The sequence below is a fragment of the Bidens hawaiensis genome, unplaced genomic scaffold (assembly GCF_021521415.1).
Source record: "Bidens hawaiensis isolate Kalapana, Puna unplaced genomic scaffold, B.hawaiensis_p1.1 tig00029289_1, whole genome shotgun sequence".
Taxonomy (NCBI): domain Eukaryota; kingdom Viridiplantae; phylum Streptophyta; class Magnoliopsida; order Asterales; family Asteraceae; genus Bidens; species Bidens hawaiensis.
The window spans coordinates 106,672-125,356 of NW_027494826.1; positions in this window are offsets into that span (position 1 = coordinate 106,672).

The window sequence follows — 18,685 nt, forward strand, 5'->3', positions numbered from 1 at the left end:
AACGTTCTTCGCGTTCTTCGTGTTCTTCGTATTTTTGGTGGTTTTGATCCGTTTTTTGGTTGGTCTTAAGTTGTTTTTGTGTTAAAAGTCATATTTCGATCTTAATTTGCCTCTTGATCTTTCAAAATTCGTGTTTTTGATTCAAAATTCGAAAATCCGTCAAAATCTTCTAATTTTAGAATTTCCAGAAATTTCGATCGAACCAGTCTATTTTTGGAACTCATTCGATCGAATAGCCTTCCTATTCGATCGAACAAGTTTGAACTTTGACCGAATCAGTTTTTCCCGCCGAGAATTACTCCTAGTTCATTCGATCGAACCAGATTTGTTCATTCGATCGAATTAGTCACCATTCGATCGAATAAGTCTTTTATTCGATCCGCCGATTCGATCTTTGTCTTATTCGACTGTCAGAACCCGTTCGATTGAACCAGAAACTCTTTCGATCGAACCTCTCAACCCATTCGATCGAACCAGATTCACATTCGATCGAATAACTTTCAGAAGGTCAGATCAGTATTTCAGAGAGACATTCGATCGAACCAGAACACATTCGATCGAATACTCATCCGATCGAATTAAACCCATTCGATCAACAGTTCAACGTTAAAGCAAAGAAACAAAGATGGCTGCAAGTTCGAGTACCAACAAGAGGATTCAATCGATTCTCGAAAGTGATTCTGAATCGGGAAGCTATAACAAGCCACCAAAGCTAATGACTTTAAACGATTTTACAACCTGGAAGACAAGATTTCAAATTCATATAACAGGTGTGAATCCTGGACTTTGGGAAGCTGTTCAGACAACTTGGGTGCATCCGACAAATGATGATGGTGAGACTTTGAGTTACTTTAGGCTGTCTGAAGATCAAAGGATAGCCTTTGATGCTGAGAAGAAAGCCTTCTCGTTACTGTCACAAGCACTTTCAAGCGATCTCTTCCATCAGTTTAACCAGTTTACAACAGCGTCAACTCTTTGGAACGCACTGGTTGAACGATGTGAAGGATCTGACTCACTTAGAGAAATTCACGCACGGGAGCTCAAGCGTGAATTTGATTTGTTTGGTCCAGAATCGGGAGAAGACATTGAATCGTTACTGTCGAGATTCTATCATCTAATGTCAGAACTCAAGTCCTATAATGTCAAAACAACAGGGACTGAAAAGGTTAGATGTCTTGCTCAAGGACTTCCAACCAACTGGAACACCTTCCTGACAGTAATGAGAAGAAGTCATCAGCTGGAGACGATTCTCCTGTCTGATTTTATTAAAGAAATCAGACAAGAAGAGGCTGAACTAAGAGCCTCCTCCAGAAAACCGAGATCAGCTTCTGACAAATCACTCTACATGTCAAAACCTCCTATGTCAGATTCAACTGATCATGCTCCGATGAAGACCGCTTTTGTCTCCTCAACGTCAAATCAATCAAAGGGGACTGAAACGAGATCTTCCGTCCCATCATCAACTTCTGGAAATTCAAGTACTAACTCCGGACTCAAGTCAACGGAGAAAGCAACGTTGAATACTGAAGGCTTGGGAACAGTAACAGTGGAGGTTGCCAAAGAACACATGGCAACTCTAGGCACGATAATTGAGTCCTACAGTTTAATGGTGGCGGGTAAGCTAGGAAATAGTCATCTGGACAGTGATGACTATGAACAGCTTGACGAAGATGATATGGAACGCATAGACATTATGTGGGCTCTTGGCAGTGCGTTCCGAAGGGCCAGAAAGTGGACGAAGAAAACAGGTCAGGCCCTCTCAATAAACAACAAATCCAAGTTCGGCTTTGATAAAAACAAAGTAAAATGCTACAACTGTGGCGAACTTGGTCACTTTGCCAAGGAGTGTTCGAAGCCAAGAAGGGAAGGTCACCAATATCCCTTCCGAACCACTTCATCATCATCCACTCCTGCTGAAGCTGCTGCAACTGTCAACCTTGAGAGACAACTGGTCCCTCAAAATCAAACCGCAGCAAACAACGTCAACATCAACAATGAAACTGCTCTTGCAGTTCAAGGGGATGAAGGCGAGACATGGAACTTCAGCATCAACATGGCTGATGTCACAATAGTAGATGGAAACTCTGAAACCGAGTCTGTTGTTTCCTCGACCAATGAAGAATATATTGTCGATGAACCAGCTGCTGAAGTCCATGAAGAAGAACCTGAGGTTGAAGTGGTATCTTTGGAGATTAAGGAGGATCACGATAAAGAGTCAAATGTTCCTCAAATATCTCCATGTTCGACAATTCCCGCAGAGGCTGCTAAAGTTGAAGAAGTCAACGAAGTAGAGTCTAAAGCAACTTCTGCATCGTTTCTGGAAAAAGCTGGGAATCTTTGCTTTGCATTCATGGCAGAGACATCAAATGCCAAGGTAAGTTCTAACCCATCAACTCCCAAACCAGAAAATGTTAAATGTTTAAAATGTGAATTGTATGAACAAGAAATTCAATCTCTAAAAGAGAGAATTGAAGATCTCGAGGCTTACAAACAAGCAGCCTCAAGATCTTTAATGGAACTGACTGACGCGCTTGCACAGAATAAGGCTTGGAAGCAGAAAGAGTCTGCTTTTAAAGAAAAGATTGATAGCCTTAAGCGTCAGAACAAGGAACTTGAAATATGTGTTCTGAATCAACAAGATTCTATCAATTTTCACATAAATAAGAATAATGTTTTGAAAAAAGAATTGGAAAACTTGAAAGCTGATTTTGAATCATTGAATTTCAAATTAAAAAGTTACTCAAATTCATCTTATTTATTAGAACACATCATTCCCGAGTTCCGAGGCAAAAAGGAAAAAGGCGTGGGATATAACTATGTCCCACCCCCGATCCTGAATCAATTTGCAAGCACACCAGGAGCTGTGCCGGATGATGAATCAAATGATTATATACCCGAGGACACAAACCAAATTTCTAAGTCTAAGGGAAAAGAAGTCATTGACCCGGCTCCTGAGTCCAAACAAAATGTTGTTGCCACAGACTTAGGTTCCACAACTAAGTCGGGCCCACCACCATCTAAGTCAAAGGCAACAACAACAAGAAATTCTCAGAAGAAAAAGTTTAATCCTAAATCTGAGAAAGTCTATGTGGAACATAGTACCCAGTTTGTAAAGGAGGGTAACGTTAATGAAAAACATAATTTCCCAAAACACCCTCCTAGACAAACTACACCCCAAAATGTCAAATCCAGGGGGTACTATGATAACAGACAAAACCAGAGTTATTTCTCTCCACCAAGTCAAAGGGGGAGAAACTACTGTTTTTCGTGTGGAGAGGTAGGGCATATAGCAAGATTTTGCTATAAGTACACGGATCCTAAGCAGTACATATCGACTCCGGATCCGAGGTATGCCAAGTCACCTCCTAGGAGGCGACCGACCATTGACGTTCAAGGTCAAGAACGGTTTCACACACCGAGGTCGGTTTCTCCTCGGAAACCTCTGCCAACCTCACCACACCAATCCCCAAACCCCTCAGATCCAAATGTTTCCACTTCGACAAGTGAAACTCAGTCTTCAACCATCTATCTCAAACATGTTGAGAAGAAGACTGACTTTTGGAAACCAAAGAAAACTAACACTGTTGACAACAATGTCAAACCAGAAAACAGTGTTAATGAGGGTAAATGGATTGAATTGTACATTCGTGATGAAAATGGAAAACCCAAGACCGTAAGGGCTTGGGTTTCCAATGATATTTAAACCCTTTTGTTTTTGTGTGCAGGTTGCTCTATATGATCCAAGATTCAACATGTGGATCATAGACTCAGGAGCTTCCAGGCACATGACTGGAAACATGAATCTCCTTTCAAGTGTCAGACAAATAAAAGGAGGTGCAGTTTCCTTTGCAGGAAATCAAGGAGGTTATATCACGGCCCAAGGAATTGTCTCTAATGGGCGAATTTCGTTTGAGAAAGTTAATTTCATCAAAGAGTTGGAGAACAACCTGTTGTCGATAAGTCAAATCTGCGACAAAGGTTTCAAAGTTATGTTTGACGACCGAGATTGCCACATCTTGGCTAAGGATTTCAACTTTCCTGAAGACAAGGTTTTAATGTCAGCTGCACGCCAGAGTGATCTCTACATTCTGGATATGGCTAAGGCAGGGTCATCGTCTCCAACGGCGACATGTTTTGTGTCCAAGGCATCCGAACGTGATACTGTCTTATGGCATAGACGGATGGGACACATAAATGTCAGGAACATGAACAAGCTTGTGCACAACAGACTAGTTGAGGGAGTTAATCTGAGAAGCTTTCGTCTCCCTGATTCGTGTGTGCAGTGCAAAGCAGGAAAGCAAATAAAAAGGTCCCACAAGTCTAAGAGTTTCCACTCGATTGATATTCCGTTGGAACTCCTTCATATGGATCTTTTTGGCCCAATAAGCGTCAAAAGTATCTCTGGGCACTCATACTGTCTAGTGGTTACTGATGAATATTCTAGATTCTCTTGGGTGTTTTTCTTGAAAGTAAAATCAGAAACGTTTGGATGTATACAACTGCTGGTTACAACTATTGAGTCTCAATACAATCTGAAGGTTCGAAGAATGCGGTCAGATAACGGTACAGAATTTAAAAATGCGAATGTTGAAAATTTCTGCAAAGAAAAAGGGATCGTTCAGGAGTTCAGTGCTCCATATGTTCCACAAATGAACGGGGTTGCTGAAAGGAAAAATCGTACGTTAATCGAGACAGCAAGAACAATGTTAGCCGACTCAGTGTTACCTGTTACGTTTTGGAGTGAGGCAATTGCCAACGCCTGTTTCACATTAAATCGGGTAGGCATTGTCAAGCGCCACGGCAAGACAAGTTTCGAGCTTCTTCAACGACGAAGGCCTAACTTAGAGCACCTGGAACCATTCGGAGCTCTTTGCACGTTACTTAAAAGGCACGTTGATAATAAGTTCGAGGAGAAGATTATCAAGGGTTATTTTCTGGGTTACAGCGTACCTCTCAAAAGGGTCTTCAACAGAACAACAAAATTAGTTGAAGAATGGTACCATGTCGATGTTCAACGCTACACAGAACCAGCCAAGGGGACAGGAGAAGACTGGTTGTTTGATTATGACAAATTGTTCAAGTCTTTCAATCTGTATGAGATTGCTATTCAAATGATGTATGAGGCGCAAAATGCACCTCCTGATGAATCTTTGCAATCTTCAACTCATCCTGGTCCGTCATCATCTTCCTCCACAGAGTCTAGCGATCAAGTTCAAGAATCTTCCGAATCTGAATCTGAAGATGAATCTTCAGCAGATGATGTACAATCGGCACCAACTCAGGTTACTTCACAACCTTCATCGTCAAATCAAGAAGTGCCGAATGCAGATCAGCCTCTAACGTCTACTTCAGAGGCACCACAATCCGCTCCAGTTCCTGAGCCGAACTTAACTAACTTGGAACAAAATGTTGTCGTTCCTGACAATCCGGTTGTTAGGACTGAACGTGATCATCCACAAGACAACATTATAGGGGACATTCAACAGGGTGTCAAAACTCGTCGACAGCTGAATTTTGGTCTCTACACAGAAATGATGGAGTCAGGATCAGTTGCTCTTAATGCCCATGAATGCTTCTTAGCACAAGAAGAACCACACAGCACCACCGATGCGCTGAAAGATCCCAACTGGGTCTCAGCCATGCAAGAGGAATTATTGCAGTTTAAAAGACTTGGTGTGTGGAAGCTGGTGGATCTCCCCAAAGGACAGAAGAAAATTGGCACTAAGTGGGTACTAAAATGTAAACGTGACGATCGTGGAGTGATTGTTCGCAACAAAGCCCGCCTGGTGGTCCAAGGGTTTAGGCAAATCGAAGGCCTAGACTACAATGAGGTATATGCTCCGGTTGCTCGTTTGGAGGCAATCCGGATGTTCTTGGCGTATGCATCTTTCAAGAAATTCAAAGTATATCAGATGGACGTCAAGAGTGCCTTTTTGTACGGTCACATCGAAGAGACCGTATATGTGGCACAACCTCCAGGTTTTGAAGACCCATATCACAAGGACAAAGCCTATCTGCTCAACAAGGCTTTGTACGGTCTTCACCAAGCCCCGAGAGCTTGGTATAAAGAACTATCCAAACACCTTCTGAACAACGGGTTTAGAAGGGGAACCATTGACTGCACGCTATTCTCAAAAGAAAAAGAAGGAGATCTAATTATGGTACAAGTGTACGTGGACGACATCATCTTCGGGTCCACGAATAAAACACTTTGTAAGGAGTTCGAACAAGTGATGAAAGAAAAATTTGAAATGAGCTCCATGGGTGAGATGAAGTTCTTCTTAGGACTTCAAGTTGATCAAAAAGATTCCGGTATCTTCATTCACCAGACAAAATACGTCAATGACATCTTGAAACGGTTTGAGATGTTGAGTTCTTCTTCACAGGGAACTCCTTTAGAGGTTAATCACGGGATTAATCCTGACGAGAAGGGTGAATTGATCAATCCAACTCACTATAGAGGGATCATCGGATCTCTAATGTACCTGACTGCTTCTCGGCCAGACATAATGTTTGCTACGTGTCTCTGTGCACGTTACCAGTCAAAGCCGAAGGTCTCCCATCTGATTGCAGTCAAAAGAATTTTGCGTTATCTGAAGGGTACTCCAGATTGGGGTCTTTGGTATCCTTATGATGACAACTTCGATCTTCATGCGTATAGTGATTCGGATTATGGTGGTTGTAAACTCGATTACAAATCAACAACAGCAGGATGTCAGTTCTTTGGAAGTCGTTTAGTAACGTGGCAATGCAAAAAGCAGACGTCAGTCTCCACTTCAACAGCTGAGGCGGAATATATTGCGGCTGCCAGTTGCTGTTCTCAAGTTATTTGGATTCAGCAACAAATGCGTGACTACGGTATTGAATGTTCTACTACTCCCATATATATTGATAATTCTGCTGCAATTTCAATTACCAAAAATCCGGTCCATTTTAGCAAAACGAAGCACATCGAAATTCGATATCACTTCCTTCGTGACTGCTACGAAAAGAAGTTAATCGATGTGATAAAAATCCCCACTCAGGAACAACGCGCTGATCTCTTCACTAAAGCATTTGATAAACCACGGTTTTTATATTTACTAGAGATCAACGGCGTTAAACGTATATCAGATGATGTTCCTGAAGATATCATTTAAATTGTTTTCATTTTTTCTTTTCTTAAAAATTTGAAAAATCCAAAAAGATTTTGTTTTTTATAAATTCTAGGGGGAGAAAGGTTTCAAGAAAAACCAAAAACAATATAAAATACAAAAACCCAAAAACATTAAAAAAAAATTTTCAAAATTTTGAGAAGTTGATCTTGTTACAAGAAATGTGATAGTACACAGACGCTATCATACTGAGACATCAAAAAGATTTGTTATTTCTGTACAGCTTATTTTCAGTTTTCTTATATTAAATTTTTATACATCACTATCGCTTAAAATTATGTCGGTTACCTCAGTTTGATGGACACATTTTCGGATGTGTTTTGGTCCTTACTTCTACTAGTAGATTATGAGGATAGCCATTAACCAGATGACTGAAAGTGATCGGGGCGGGTTTTGATGGGTTTTTATTCTTTCGCTGAAAAATAGTCGGTTATACTTAGTTAGAAGGACACATACTCGTATGTGGTCGGTCCAGTTGATCCATTGGATCTTCAGGATAGCCGTTTACCTGAAGACTTTGACTTGATCGGGGCGAAATAATTTAAACGTTATTTTTTTTTTTTTTAAAGACATTCATATATATTCAGAAAATGAGAAATTGATCCAACCTTGGAAAATGATAGATACACTGATTCTGTGTGCTTAACTAGTGAAGTTATTAGGCTTAAAAGGCTTTAGAACGGTCATTGTGTGTCATGGTAGCTTTTTATGGTGCGTAAAAGTAGATGTGATACAAACTAAATCTACTCGATTTTACGTGGAAACTCCTTAAGAGTTTTGTATGTCTTCATATATATCTTTCCGAATGATAGGCAGAAAAGCGATTACCCAGTCATACACGAGCCCATAAGTGTTCTGATTCCCGTAAAGATAGTGTGTGAAGAAACTGCAGTGATCCAGATTCGGGACTTGCAATTGTTTACTACTCTGAAGTCTATGTAACATTCAAAAAAAAAAAAAAAAAAAAAAAAAAAAAAAAAAAAAATTTACCTTATGAGTGATTGAAACATTCTAGAGTTAACAATGTCAAGACTTCTCAATCATGGAGTAAGAAAGAAAACGGGAAGCAGATGAAGACACTTACAACCTTAATCAGACACTATGGGTCAAGGTCAATTCGGGGTGACTTGGGGAAAGCCAAATACGCTTTGAGAATAGATATGAGGCATCATAATCTCTGAGTTGTTACCCACTTAAATTTTGAGACATAATTGAACCTAACTCGTATCACAGAAACGATGAAAACCATTTTAAGTTATTTACATGCTCACAACCTGTTTCTTTATGTCATAATACAGCTAAACACGGATCTGTGTGACAGTCACGTAATTAGTATGATTCCTGTTCGGATCTTTCTCACAAAAAGAATATTCATTATGTCTTGTTTAACTTCGTATATTCTGTTAAAAAAAAAAAAAAAAAAAAAAAATGAAAAATCTCGAAAAGTCTCAGTAGATAGTCATATACGTCTGTATGATTTCTAATTATAGATCCTTCTCAACCAAAAATAATGTGTTTTAAATTTTTGTACAGTTGTTTATTTCAGTTTGAATATTATAAAAAAAAAAAAAAAAAAAAAAAAAAAATTATTTTTCAAATGTTTTTCCTCATTCGATCGAATAGGTTGCTATTCGATTGAATAACTCGATCGAATGGACAGTTTCGATCGAATCAGTGTGTGAGAGAATGCGAACAGTTGTGAAGAGACTCATTCGATCGAATAGAATCTCATTCGATCGAATGATCCAAACGAACAAGTCCATTCGATCGAATAAGTCCAAAAACAGTATAAATATTCAAACTTATTCGATCGGACAGAATTATTCGAAAAATATTACGGATTTTCTCTCTCAAATTTGTTTTTCTCAAACCCTCTTTTTGATCCGATCACTTTATTCAGTTTTTCACGTAGATTACAAAAATGTAAGTTTTACTTGTTTTTAACCGTGTTTTGATCGGGTTTTTTGGTCGTTTTGGTTTTCCGGGTTCGGGTGTTCTTCATTTCCGGGCTTCTGCTTGAATGAGTCGAATCAGTCTATTCGATCGAACGAGTTTCTTATTCGATCGAATGTGACTTATTCGATTAGTAGTTCGATCGAATCAGAAGTAAATGATAAGATCTATCTCATTCGATTGTCTGTTATCGAACCAGATCTCATTCGATCGAATGAATAGCTCACCCGATCGAATGTGTTGCTCGTTCGATCGAACTAGTCCAGAAAATTTGAAAATTTTAAACGCATTCAGTCGTTTCGATATCTGTTCGTTCTAACACGTTTAAGTTTACAGATTCAATGGCTGAAGTTGCAGAAGTGGTTGCTCCATTCAAAACGTCTATCAAGCACAATATCGTGGCTTTCCTGGACGAAAAGTCTAGCCACGGGAAGGATTTTGCAACAGTTATCAAATTTCTGAAGAGGTCAAGGATTTCTGGACCTATCTCGAGGATCGTTGAGCCTATAATGTCAATTCAACAAGAGTTCTGGAGGAATGCCACGCACGACAAAACAGTCGTGCCGTCGGTTATTCGCTCCACGGTCAGAGGGCATGCCATCGTAATATCTGCCCAGGTAATCCGAGAAGTCTGCGGCTTTGTAGACTTAGAATCAGACCCTACATCATTACATCCTGCGGCAACTAGAGGATGTTTCGCAAGAATGAAGTATGACGGCGATCTCAATGCCGGTCTGCTTCACAAAGCCAACCTGTGCCCCGAATTCAAGTATCTGGCACACGTGGTGATGCATTGCTTGGGGCCTCAACGAACTAGCTTTGACAAGCTGAGGGAAAGCATGCAGTTCACCGTAGCTGCTCTAGTGATGAACCGCCCCTACAACTTCTCTCAAATGACGTTTGGTCATATGGTGGAAAACATCACGTTGAAACAAGGGAAGAGCGAGAAGTTTCTTCAGTACCCGAGGTTCGTTCAGATGATAGTTGATACTCAAGCACCGGGTCTACTGAAAGAAAATGAAGGTGATGTGGTGAAACTGGACCACATGAAGAATGAGACTCTCAACCGTCTCAAATCCTACAAAGAACGTCCCACCAGGCCACCACTCAAACGATGCTTCGGGCATATAGTCAATCCGTCCTACAGGGCCCCTCCGAAGAGGAAGTGGAGAAATGCTGCCAGTGATTCAGACGTCGAGAATTTACCGTATCAGGAATCCAGCGACGATTCTGACACTGAGGAGGTGGCGGCCCCGGAAGACACAAGGACAGAAGAGGAAAAACAGGCTGATTGGTATTTAAATGTTGAGGATCTGGAGGCTGGTGAAGAAGTTAGAGCCGAGAAACAACCGGCTGAGATAGATGCGACTGAAGAAAGGCCTGCAAAGAGGCAGAAGAAGAAGGTTACAAGAAAGTATCGGAGTTTATTTTCCGATCAACCACGTCCTTCAATGGTACCATCAGTTGGGACTTCTGCTGCCCCTCCTGCTCAACCAGCACAGCCACCAACACCGCAGTCAGCACCACAACCTACTCCTCAACCTCAACCGGAAATGTCTATACCTCAAAAGGTTGCATCTGAAATTGCTGATCTTCACAAGGCTATGATGAAGATGTTATTGTTCAAGACAGAGCAAGAAGAACAGAATCGACTCAGAGATGAGCAGATTGCTAAACTTCAAGCTGAGAACGAAATGCTCAGGCTTGAAAACAGTCAGCTAAATGCTACTGTCGCTGAACAAGGATCTTCTATCAACAAGCTGAAAGAGTCAAATCTAAGCCTTGAAGCAAAAGTGACCGAGCTGAAAGGAGATGTTCTTCGTCTGGAAGGTCCAACCAATGTCGATGTGGACACAGACGAACTGGACTCTTCTGATGATGGAGGTGAAGGTATTTAAGAGGAATTTGAGTGAATGTAGTGACGACTTAAATGTTAAATCTTTTTAATTAATGATTTGTGTGTAAACTTAGTTTCATATGTGGTATTGTATTTCATGTTTATGATATTACATATGTTTATTTAAAATTTGTGTTACATTGTGGTTTTTAATCAACCAGGTGATGCTGATCCGTTTAATGTCCAACCGCTGCAATCAAAAACAGCAGCGGAATATTTCACGTTTTTACTGGACAATCCATATGAGCAGCAAAACTTCGCAAGTGGAGACTTGGAAGAAGGTGAAATTTCACACAATTTCACAGAAGAAGAACTGGAACAAATGTTTGAGCTATACAATGAAGAAACAGGCAAGTATCTGGCTTTGCCTTCAACAGAACAAACATCTTCTTCGGCTGCTACACCTGACTCAACATCATCTACGGCCGCTGATCCCTCTCAATTTGATGAAGTTGAAATGGAAGACTTGACACAGGAAGAATATCCAGAATACTACACGTCTCAAACTGACAATCTTCCTAACTCTGCAAGTTTCTTCCAAAATGTAACAGAGGAGGAAATACAGAAGAAGGCTGACAAAAGGTCAAACACAATGAAACAGCCTTCTGAAGCAGATCAAGCCGAATTCGTTGAGAAAACAGAAGAATGCAAGAAAGCTTTCAACGCTATTCTTGAGAAGATAAGGTCCAGACGACAAGCAAAGCCGACCATTCCTCACACAACGTCTTATAAGATGAAGGGTCGTAGAACTTCAGGAGAGATTATTGCTTGGGCGTGTCTGAAGGATCTTAATTGCATTGCTATCAAGAGAGAAAAAGGGGTTGAGTACTTTCAACGTATCACTGACTTGAAGACTCTTCCTACTTATGATCTAAACCGTCTGAACTATCTTGATATGCTTTACGCCAGTTCATCTCCATTTGCCACGTACTATCAGAGTGTATTGCGAAAGGAATACAACTCAAAATGGAAGATGATCACTCCACAGAGGCCAAAGAGATATACAAGTAAAAAGGAGATCGATCCGATCACCAACAGGCCAATGATTATCTTGAAGTACATGCCACCACTCACGATGAAGAAGATTCCTCTAAGAAAGATGAAGCAGGACTTCTACAAAGCATTCAGGCATTGGTACTATGATGGAAGACTGCATGAAGCAGTTATCGTGCTCAACGACAATGGAAATTGGAGCACAATTCGCATATTTGATCCTATGTGGCTCACAAACTTGTCACGGGAGGATGTCTATACACTATACAAGACAGAGATTCTTTATGCCCCCGAAGACAGAGAGCAAGCATTAACGTATAGAAATGTCATTAGGATTTGCTTTGCCTATGACATACATGCAGGATCAAACTGGAAAGAGCAACAGAAGAAGTATGCACAAGAAACTGAAGCTTAATTGTCATGTTTATTTTGTTTCTTGTTGTAATTCAAGGTTTAATCTTCTGATTGTAATTGTTCTTGAGTTGAATGTAATCTGTTTTGGAACATTGTGATAGATTGTGCTTAAATGTTTATCTAAAAATTCAATTGACAGCTTCTCAGGATTTGCGGAACCTATGGTAAGTCTGACTGACTGAACCATTTGATCTTGAGAGAACTTCATGAAGAAAGGAGTTCGTGGATGCAACGTGCGCACCACTAGCTTTGAGAAAAGAGAGAGTGAGATAACTCCAAGGGGGAGTTACGATCGAGCAAGAGAACTCGATTGATTATAAGTAAATAGAACTGGCTCCAAGGGGGAGTTTGTTAGGACATGAAATGTCATGTGTATGTCCCCAGTTCTATCAGGATGGTTCGATATGAAAATAACGATCGTGAAACCAAGTTAACGGACTGAAAATGTCAAAAGAAACTGATTCGATCGAATCAGTGACTGATTCGATCGAACCAGGACTCATTCGATCGAATGAGATACTCATTCGATCGAATCAGTATACGATATATAAACGAAACTTAGGAAATTTCACAAGGGAGAGCACACATTTCACACAGTCACGAACCTGCTACTGCCGAAAATCCTCTCTGCCAATCTTCGTCGTGTCGGTCTTTTCCTCCGTCCCTAGGTGTCAAACCGTCTTAGGAATCGTAACCGTGCGTTGTTGATCACCACCGAATCGCCGTGTTAGAGGATTCCGCACTCTAACACGTTGCCCCGTGAATCGTTGGGAAACCGTGTCCCGCACCGGTCCGACAATTGGTATCAGAGCCACGGTTACCGCTAGAAGGGTCTAACAACCGTTCTAGCAAGCCGAGCTCTTGATTTTATGCGTTCTGGACGTTAAACTGTTGGTGTGTTCTTCGTGTTCTTCGCGGTTTCTGGGCTGGCGTTGAAGGAGTCGAATCAATCCATTCGATCGAACGAGTTCCCCATTCGATCGAATATGCCTATTCGATTGACTGATTCGATCGAATCAGTCTTCCCGCTCAAAAGTGTAAAATTCAAACGCCAGTTTTCCCGCCCATTCGATTGACTTCATTCGATCGAATCAGATTGTATTCGATCGAACTGGTTTTCCCGCTCAAAGTGTCAAATTCAAATAGCTGATCGAACCAGTTCTTCATTCGATCGAATCAGATTGTATTCGATCGAACTGGTTTTCCCGCTCAAAGTGTCAAATTCAAATAGCTAATCGAACCAGTTCTTCATCCGATCGAATCTGTTCTTCATCCGATCGAATCTGTGCTTCATTCGATCGAACATGTTCCAGACCAAAAAAAAAAAAAAAAAAAAAAAAGAGTCTGGAACGCCCGCTTACACGAAAACTTGCCCAAGCCATTTTTATCAGTCGGGAAGTCTTCTGAAAAAGTTTGGCAAAAATAAAAATTTTTCGACAAAATTTCCGGGAAATTTTCGGTTAATTTTCGGGTCAGTGATGAAGATTTTTCTGGACATCCTATACAAGTTGATTACAATCCAGAAAAAGTTTGGTGACAGTGAAATTTTCACTGATATTTGCCGGCAAAGTCAGAGCGTTTAAATGTTAAATGGTTAAAGCGGCAAATTGGGGCAATGAACAAAGCACAATCACCTGAAGGAATTATCGTTTACAAGTTTAATGGATAACCCCTTGTTCATTGAGCTTCTACAGTGGTGATTGTTATAAGAACACAGAAGAACAGAGAAAAGTGATTACTGATGAGTTAATATGTGGGGTAGTCAGGAGCATCTGACTATTTATGGGCCAACCAAGTTTAATTTATTTTCCGCATTCTGAAGATGTCAGCAATGGAGATTAAGGAGGATCAAGCAAAAGAGTCAAATGTTCCTCAATCATTTCCAAGTTCAACAATTCCTGCAGAAGCTGCTACTGTTGAAGAAGTCAACGAAGTACTGTCAAAAGCAACTTCTGCATCCTGTTGAAGAATGGTGATTCGCAATCACGAAGTTAATGATGTGTCTTTGTCTCCGATGATGAATCTGCATACAAACTAATCTGTTTAGGGGGGGTAGCTGTGGATCGGAAGCCTCATCAAAGATTGCCCAATACATTATTAAGTCAGCGGAAGACGATATGAGCTTACACGTCTATATATTGGGATACACGCCAACGTCTGAGGGGGAATTTCTATAGTTGGTTGTTTTTAAACAGATTGTTTTGTCTGAAGATGTCAGCAATGGAGAACACTTTGCATCATTAACCGAGAGTTCAGTCTAAGGGGGAATCTTGCTGCAATGATGGTATTCTTCAACGTGATTATCAGGATATAGCAGAAGATTTGACTGAAGATTGCAAGAGGTGTCTACAGCAATTCGCAAGCAACGTCCAAGGGGGAATATGTTGGTGCATGTTTTGTGGCCGTCGCTTGGCGAATAATTTAGAATGTTTATGTTGTATGCTGTACACCTAGGTAGTGGTTCACGCTGAAAGTGATCCATTTGAAAGAGCATTTTCAAATGGATACTCATTCGATCGAATGAGTTTCTGATTCGATCGAATGAGTCTGCCATTCGATCGAATAGGACTCATTCGATCGAATGAGTCCTGACCGAATGGCAGCGGGTATAAATACCAGCTTTCAGGCGTGAACAGGTAAGAGTTTAAGGTTTTTGCGTGCCCGGAGCCCAGGTGCTGTCCGGATGAGGGGGGAGGCCATGCTCGACCTCCCCCTGCCATAGATCGTGATTTCAGTGTTTAAACAAGCATGTAATCTTTCGTTTTTATCAATGAAATCGTTTGTTTCGTGTTTGTTTCTATCCGTCTTTGGTTATCAAACCTTCCGTCTCGAACGCGCTCGGATCGTCTCGGTCCCGGGCTGAGCCAACAAGCTGGGATAAGAGGAGTCTGCAATAGGAGTTGGTCCTCCTGAAGCTATGGGTTGCATGGGGATTATATTTCCTTCATGGACCTCCGAAGACCTTTGATGTTGAACCCCTGAGAATCCTTGATCCTTGAAAAAGGATACTTGATTGTGGATGAAGGATCCTAGTGGTTGGGAGTTGAAGGATCCTTGAAGATACAATCCGGAGGATCCTGGTTGAAGGATCGATTGTCCTTGCTGAAAGATTGAGGATCCTTGAGCTGGTTGAACCATGGACTCTTGTTGGAGGATAGATGATCCTGGCTGAAAGATCGAGGATCCTTGAGTATGCTGACCCACGGACCCTGGTTGAATGATGGATGATCCTAGCTGGAAGATCGAGGATCCTTGAGTATGTTGAGCCACGGATCCTGGAGTAGAGAATTCCAGCACCCTAGGCATCAAGGGAGTCTGATCCTCCGCTGGTCTCTTTCTTTTCTTGAGATATTCAATTTCACGTAGGATCCTCTGGTTGGTTTTGTTCTGCTGCTCCATGTATGCCTTAACTTGTGAAAACATAGCCGAAACATCATTGTTAGATTTGACCACCGAAGTGGCAGTAGTGGTTTTTGAGCTCTGGAAGGCTGGAATTTGTGTCTTGTTTCCAGCCGCGGTGGTCCTTGGTGCTCCCGTAATTAGAGGAGGCATCGGCGGCAAAGTTCTTGATGAGAGAGAAACCGAGGATGGCATGGTTGATGAAACAGAGGTTGATTGAGAGGCCATTGATAGTGATATGGGTATGAAAAGGTTGAAAATGATAGGAATAATCTGGATTATAGCACCAATTGCCCCACGGTGGGCGCCAAATTGTTTTGGACAAAAATCACTCAAGGATAATGTATCCAAATCCGTAAATGTGAGGTATAGTGCTATTATAATAACAACGAATGTATAAATGAAATTGAGATGAACACAACGATTTGTTACGGGGAAAAGCCCTTGATCTAGTTCGGATCGCCGGCACAAAACCCCCGGGTGATGAGAATTGTCTATCACCACTTTATTAATATAAAAAATAAGGATACAAGGTTTGGAGAATATGATCAAAAGCTATGTGTGTGTGTATGCTGCTGAATTTGTAGTGAGCAGAGTGTGTTGTTGTGTTGGGTGTGTTTTCCTAGCTGATCATACCTCTATTTATACATAAAAGACAATAACTCAATGGAGTTATGAATAATAAAGACTATTAAATAATAATCCCTAAAAATCCGCCTCATATTGAATATTATCGTAACTGCTACTTTGACCATGTGCTCCATCATTCAGGCTGCGAAATAGGGGGTAGACCAGGTCTTGGAGCTGTTACACTTGATAAATATCAGCATTCATATAAGAAATAACCGTTAATTGCACCAAATATCGAGGATCCATGATCCTGACATAGCTCTGGAACTCTTCAGAAGGATAGACTGAGTCTTCTAATCGTTATAACTGCTAAATATTAGACTACACATGAGAACAACCGTTAATTAGTAATAAGTACTAAGAATCCTTGATCCTGATACACACTAAGGATAACTGATCCATACATATGCCAGGATAACATATCCACAGTGTCAAATTTCTGTGCACTAACATGAAATTGTACGATGGTTCAACGGATCCCGAGGAACACGTTGCACAGTATAGAGAGCGTATGGAGATCAACCCAATCCTTATGGAAATCAAGGAAGAATGTCTTTGCAAGGGGTTTGGACCTACCTTGACCGGAGCAGCCATGAAATGGCTACTGAGTATTCCTCCTAATACTATCACTTCTTTTTCTCATTAAATTAACTTGTTTAATAACCAGTTTTCTTGCAGTACAACATTTGAGAAAATGACAGGTGATCTTTACAGGGTTACCCAAAATCCTGGGGAATCCTTGAGAGATTTTATTACCAGGTTTAGCAAGGAGTCGTTGGAAATTCCAAATCTAAACCTAGCTTCAGCAGTGGAAGCTCTTAAGCTGGGGTTAGAAAAGGGCTCCTATTTCTATGATGATCTTGTTATGACTCCATGCAGGTCATTAGATGAAGCAAGAAGCAGAGCTCTGAGGTTTATTAGATGATAAGAAAAACTATAAGATCGGTATCCCGAAGTATGACCAGAAGAACAGGAAGGCCGAATCCCCAGGAAAATCATATCAGTCAAAACCTAATTACAAACCTGATAACCCCAGGATCAATGCAGTTGATGATGAGGATAATGAAGAATATCCTAAAGTTTCTGAATATTGTTTTTTTGTTGATATTGGTGGATTAATGTGTGCCATGCAGGATTTAGGTGAAAAAGCCAGGTGGCCAAAGAAGGTGGAAAAACAAGGAGTCTACAAAGACAAATCAAATTGGTGTGCCTTCCACGACGACTTTGGACACTTGACTGATGATTGCATTGCTCTTAGAAGAGAAATTAGCTATCTTCTCAGCAAAGGCCACTTGAAAGAGTTACTTGGCAGAAAAAAGGGAAGAGAGCAGAATCCTGAGAACGTTCCGGAAAAGCCAACTCCTCCACCAACGGATGCAAAAACAATCATGTTCATATCCGGAGGATCCGAGATCTGTGGAACCTCTTATTCTACTGCAAAAAGAAATGCTGATCAGAGGAAGTGAGAAGTGGCTAACAGACCAACAAAGACATCTGTTCTCACTCAAACAAAGACCATGACCTTCGATGAAAGTGATAGAGTCAACATCCAGGATCCCCACCATGATAGTTTGGTAATAACATTATATGTAGCTAACCATTATGTGCGCAGGATCCTTGTAGAGGGTGGAAGCTCTGTCAACATTATTCAATTAGATGTGTTGAGAAAGATGAATATTCCTGAGGATGAGATCGTTCCCAGTTCCTCAGTACACGTCGAAGGGGTAAATAAAATACAAAAATTTTGTGTTATTGACTGTTTGTCTTGTTGCAATATTATATTAAGCAGGCCCTGGATACATGACACGAAAGCAGTCCCCTCCACCTATCACCAATGTGTGAAACTCCCAAGTCTGTAGGGAGTTATCAAAATCATCAGCGATCAACAAGATGCAAAAAATTGCTACACATCCTCTATGAAGTGTACTGCCAAACCCCAGCAGGCATAGCAATTACGAAAACCAGCACGAGGCGTAATGGAGTTCAGGGAACAAGAAATCAAAGAAGTATTCCCTTATCCCGAGGATCCTGAAGTCAAAGTGCTGATGGGAACCAGCATTCCTGAGGATACTGAGTCAAAATTGCTCGATTTTCTCAAGTCAAGACTGTCGACATTCGCATGGAAACATGAAGATATGACAGGTATTTCCAAAGATATTATAACAAATAAACTTGGAATTGATAATTATTTTAGGCCAATCCATCAAAAGAGAAGAAAGTTTGCACATGAGAGAAACATAATTAT